This window comes from Mastomys coucha, unplaced genomic scaffold (genome assembly GCF_008632895.1).
Source record: "Mastomys coucha isolate ucsf_1 unplaced genomic scaffold, UCSF_Mcou_1 pScaffold1, whole genome shotgun sequence".
In the NCBI taxonomy this organism is placed as follows: Eukaryota; Metazoa; Chordata; class Mammalia; order Rodentia; family Muridae; genus Mastomys; species Mastomys coucha.
This window is the reverse complement of record NW_022196891.1, coordinates 88,427,635-88,433,425: the sequence shown is the minus strand read 5'-3', so window position 1 is coordinate 88,433,425 and position 5,791 is coordinate 88,427,635. Positions and strand designations below refer to the sequence as shown.

Here is a 5,791-nt window from a genome sequence, read left to right as displayed (position 1 = left end):
GTCAAAGAAACTGAGTGGCTGAAAAACCAGACATTCTTGGTTGGAAGTGATTTCACTGGGCATTGGTGATAGGACTTTCCTTGTTCTAACCTGGTGTGGGACGCTGCTCCTTGCCTCTCTGTCTGTGGCTGACTGCCGTGCGGTGCAGGGCAGGGTGGGACAGCTGGTTTCACATGGTCAGGCCTGGAGAGATAGAGGAGAAAATCCCTGAGAGAGAGGACACTCTGGCAGGGAGATGGAGTCCACTTGGGTGATGAGCTGAACTCTAAATCACTGGGACACGACACGACTGGAGAATGAACCCAGGTGGTCTTTCTATATGGTGGTGCTGCTGGTCGGTGCCTGGATGGGGGAATCAAACCCTAAGGAGCCAGGGACCCAGCTAGGTACGGGGTGCTTGGTGTGTGGGGCTGAAAAATGTCTCTGGCTTTATTATATTGATTTTGATAACAGTTTGTGACACACCCATTCTGAGCACGTCAGAATGTCCTCCCTGTGAGGGCCGAGCCTTTTCTCTGTTTTGTTACACTGCTGGGTACCCAGAACACATAGCATGTGTTCAGTTAAACTTCTGAATGAGGGCTGGGGAGATAACTCACAGGTCCTGGGCTCTGTTCGCAGCTCACAACTGTCTCTAACTCCTGTTCAAGGGCATCTGATCCCCTCTTCTGCTCTCTGTGGGCAACAGTCACATGCGGTGCATAGAACTACATACATGCAGGCAAAAGCTCATACATACAAAATAAAAATAAATATTTTCGTGCGTTAAATGAAGACCTGCTGAGATGACTCAGCAGGTAAGAGAGCTTGCCACCAAGAGTGATGTCCAGTCTCTGGAACTCACATACAAGAGACCAGAGACCCTAGATTTTCACAAGTTGTTCTCTCTCTTTTCTTCCCTCCTTCCCTCCTCTCTCACACACAAATTCAATGAATGTAAATTTAAAAATGAAATTGACCCTGCTCTCCAGCCAAGGGTTCAGGCACTGGGGTCACAGGCTATGGCAGTGGCCCCTCCTCTAAACCATCAACTAGACAGATGTTTCCCTATTAAAATGTGCGTCTTTTTTTTTCATTATTCATAGTAGTCCTTCTGAAATTGCGTTGGGGAAGATTTGTAGAGTTTCACCCTCACACACAATCGTTCCTGAAAACTATTGAGCACAATGGAGGGGTCAGGGCAGTGTGATGCAATGGGGCAGCCATCAGCAGCCAAATGGAATTGTAGCCACTTGATAGGCCGTGGCACGAGCAAAGGGCTCGCTGCCTCCGGGAACCGCTGCCCAGCAGCGCTGTGACACATGGGCCCCTCCTGTGGGAGTGTGGTGCAAGCTGAGGCCACACAGCTGGCAGGGCTTCAGTCACTGCCTGTTTGCCTGAGGAAGCCCATTCATCATAGCGCTGGCCACCAGGGCCCGATTGCACAAGGGAGCAAGGACCCAGCCAGAGAGCAAGTGCCGAAGGGGCTCCTGGGAACAAATTCGGAAAAACACACACGGTACAAGTGTGGGTCCAGACCCAGCAGGTCTGTGTTAGTGGGGGTGGGTGGACAACGGCAGCTGTGAGGTCTGTTTACCCCTAGAGTAGTGGCCCATGTGGCTTTAGTGTAAGCTGGGGCTCATGGTTTGGGCTAGGTAGAGCAAAGCTATGAGACTCTGGGGAAGTCTTAGCTGAGCCGCAAGCTGCCAGGGTCAAGGCAGCTACAGGCCAGGAAAGTTCTAACTCCCTCTCGGAGCTGTGGCAGCTGTCATGTCTGACAAGAATTATAAAAAGCTATGTAGAGGTGTCACAATAGAACATCATGACATTAGTCCCAGCACTTGGGGTGCAGAGTCATGGAGATCTCTGTGAGTTCAAGACCAGCTCGCTCTATAAGGCAAGTTCCAGGCCAGCCAAGGCTACTTTGTTTGTTTGTTTGTTTGTTTAAAAAGGCAGCTACGTGGTAGGTTGGGTGGCTACTCAGTGAGTAAATGTCCTCACTGTGTAAGCACAAGGACCTGAGTTCAGCGCTCTAACATTTAATTTAAAAAACCAGGCTTGAGGCCAACAGAGATGACAACACTTGCCACCAACCCTGACAACCTGAGTTAACTGTTGGAGCCCACATGATAGAAGGAGAGAAGTGACTCCTTGTTCTCACATGCACCACAGCGCTCCCCCATAACAGACACACACACAGACAGACAGACAGACAGACAGATGATAGAGAAATGCCAGCTAGATACTCTGTAACTTCAGGGATGGCAGAGAGAAGGTCTCTAGGGACTAAGGCAGAGAGGATTTCCTCCTCTGGCCTACACACACACACACACACACACACACACACACACACATCATGTGGGCTATGCTGCACCTTGCAGTGCATGGGCTTTCATTTGTAGCTCTGGGAAGGCCCAGGGATGCACACACCATGTGGTGTCTGAGCAACTGTGTCAGATAGGTGAATTCACAATCATTTCATAATCAGGTAGTTTTCATCTACTTGTAAAAATTCTTTCATGTAAATGTAATCCTTAAATAAAAGTGAAAATTAAGTATTATTATTCTCATTTTACAGAAGCTTGAGAGAGGCTAGGCAAGTTCCCCAAACTGTACTTTTGGCTTTGAGGCCTGGCTATTACACACCACTGCTCCTCTTCATCGTATTCGCTCCCTTCCTTTCTGGCATCAGCTCTGGGGTCTGCCTCTGTGTCGGTGCTGCCGACCACCCAGTCCCGACAAGTCCAAGCAGTTCCCTATTTCTGAAGGAGGCAGCCTAGGTTGTAGAATCTGTCAAAGCTAATTAATGTTCTGGGGTTGGTCTGGACAACTGCCCACACTGCTGTTACTCCACAGCTAGCTGGAAGACCGGGCACCTTGTCTCCCACACCTGCCCTGATGGCCTGTGACCCTGAGTGAGGTAGGCCCTGCAATTCTGACCTGTGTGTGCATGCGTGTGTGAGTGCGTGAGCCACCTGAGGAGGCGATCCAGACCCTCCCCTAGGTACTCACAGATGGAAGAATGAACCTCGGTGCCTTGAAAGAGCTTTCTCTACCTCTCTGTGAAGTCTGAATGCTGGGAATACACAGAAGGAAAACAGCATCAGTCCATCAAAAGATTAAAATACTCTCTGACTTTTAGTTGACAGCTTACATATCACATATTGCCAATAATTTCATATCCATTCTACATTTAATCCTTATAGTTTAAACAACCTCATGAGCCGTTATTATCTAAACTGTTTACTTATTTGTGCATGTAGATATACATTACACACACACACACACACATGCACACACATGCACGCACGCACACACGTACACACACACCACACACACATGTACACACACACTCACACATGTGCACACACACATGCACACACATGCACACACACATGCATGCACACACGCACACATGCACACACACGCACACACTACACACACACATGCACACACGCACACACACACACCACACACACTGTTGTATGCACTTTGTGTGAAGGCCAGAGGAAAGCTCTGGGTAGCCTGTTTCGCTTCCTGATGTATTCCCTTGAGACAGAGTTTCTCACTGAACAAGGAGCGAGGCTGGTAGCCACTGAGCTCCAGGATCCACCTGTCTCTGCCCACAACCAAGCAGGGTTACAGGTTTGTGTGCCACATCAGACTTCTTGGGGGGGGGGAGCAGGGGCTTCTGCAGCTTTTATTTTTGCATGTGAACCTCTGCAAGACACCATGGGAGTCTCGATGGTGGGCACCCTAGAGATGACACTGGGGTTCCGAGGGCTGGGAAGTCAGGTGACAGAAACAATGGTTCAGACCAACCCCATGATCACAAAGCTGGGGTCTCCGGCAGGGTTACTGGTGGTCAGGCATGGATGTCTAAGGGTGCAGTGGCATGGAGGGGCAAGCAGTGGCCTTGAGCTGCCTGGATGACATCAAGAACAGAGGACCTAAGTGGCTGGTGGCTCCAGGGATCTCCAGTTCATGCTTTACTTGGCCAGGGGGTTCCTGAAGGACCTGCCAGCCTTCTTAAATGGTTGCTGAGGATCTGAATGGAAAGTGCTCTTGCCTGCTAAGCCATCTCCTCATGCTCACTATCCTGGGACTCCATGGGTACCTGTACACATATCCCTCTCTCTCTCCTCCTACCCCCGCTCTCTCTCTCTCTCTCACACACACACACTTAAAAAACAAAGTAATTTTTAATGCAGGACACTATAGTTACAAGCACACAGAACTCACAGATAGCCTGTCTAGTGTCACAGGCTGGGACTCGGCAAAGCAGGACAAGGACTTATTTTATGTGTTAAGTTCAAGTCTTCCCAAACGGCAGCAACTTTCCACGGACAAGAAGTTAATTAACAGTGGATACGAAAGCTGATTAGAGCCAGGGCCTTGGGATGGAAATCTTTTCTAAATTCCTGTAAAGTTATTACTCGTCTCTTCTCCAAAAATCAGAGATGCAGTCTCTATCTGAAGGCTGACGACGAGGCTGGGGTCTGATGTCAGTGAAGGAATGCACACAGCGACAAGTACTGCCAAGCTCCCAAATAGGGTGGATGAGCACGCCAGCCATATTCAAAGGAAATTGGGTAAAACAAACAAACAAAAGCTTTCTCTCGAACTTCCTCTTATCTGAGCTGAGTTGCCACAGGAAAGTGAAATCCACATTTAGGATGAGTCTCCCGATTTCAATTAACCTGGTCAAGAAAATTCTCCACAGGTGTGTCTAATCTTGCCTGTTACTCAATTCCAGACCCTGTCACGTTGCCAACCAAGACTGGCCATCACAATCAGTCAGCCTGCATCCTCACGGAACCCTTTGACCTTTTGTCAAAAGATGGAACTACTGACTGGCTGGCTCTGCAAAAAAAAATCCTCCCATAGGCCCACCTGGGATCAGCGCTGTCATAACCAGTAACTGATCAGATCATAATTCTTCTTTGACGAATGACTGCTGGATTACTTGCATTCCACATTATAATAAAGGCACACACACACACACATAATAAAGGCTGACATCTTAAATGCCTTAGCCTTATTTCCTTCAAGTCTGTGAGGCTGGAGTCTGAAGGGTCAGTAGGAGTTAGTTCAGGTCAGGGAGCAATGCCTACAGAACAGCCCTGGCAGGGCCTGGAGAAAAGACGGAGGAAGCCCGGGGCAGACAGGTTTACAAAGCTAACGGGATACTGGCAGAATCTAGGAAGGAAAAAGAAGAGGCTTCAGAAGTGGGGGTGGGGGGAGACAGACCTCAGAATGAAGAACTGTGTACTGAGCACTGTGACACTTACCAGAACCTTCCATTTGAGCCAGGTACACAGTGAAGGGTTTTGCTGTGTAAAGAAGCCTCAGGAGCAACAGAAATGGCAGGAAGAGCAAGACAAGAAGCCAGGAGACCAGGCTGTGGCGGGGACTGAGATGGACACAGAGCTGGCCATGGGGGCCATCTGTGATCTGAGAACTCAGGACCCTGATATAGGAAGACTGTCACTAGTTTGAGACCAGCCTGGGCTACATAGTGAGTTCCAGGCCAAACAGACCCACATGCCAAGACATAGTCTCAAAGAGAAACTAACACACTAACAACAACAAAAATAATAATTAAAAATAATGAGGAACGCCAGGCAGTGGTGGCACATGCCTTTAATCCCAGCACTTGGGAGGCAGAGACACATGAATTTCTGAGTTGGAGGCCAGCCTAGTCTACAAGTTCCAGGACAGACAGGGCTATAAAGAGAAACCCTGCGCCGGGTGGTGGTGGCACACGCCTTTAATCCCAGCACTTGGGAGGCAGAGGCAGGTGGATTTCTGA

The 5,791-nt window shown here is 49.0% G+C and overlaps 1 long non-coding RNA gene across 2 annotated transcripts; it reads left to right on the top strand.

Moving 5' to 3' along the window:
- Window positions 1-1,382: 1,382 nt before the first annotated feature.
- Window positions 1,383-4,970, top strand: LOC116068879. Of its 2 annotated transcripts, XR_004109743.1 has the most exons (4): window positions 1,383-1,498; window positions 2,836-2,899; window positions 4,438-4,571; window positions 4,736-4,970. It is a non-coding gene; the product is annotated as an uncharacterized LOC116068879 (long non-coding RNA). The 2 variants fall into 2 exon arrangements; XR_004109737.1 differs by lacking the exon at window positions 4,438-4,571 and having other exon boundaries at window positions 1,383-1,525.
- The last annotated feature ends 821 nt before the right edge of the window (window positions 4,971-5,791 follow it).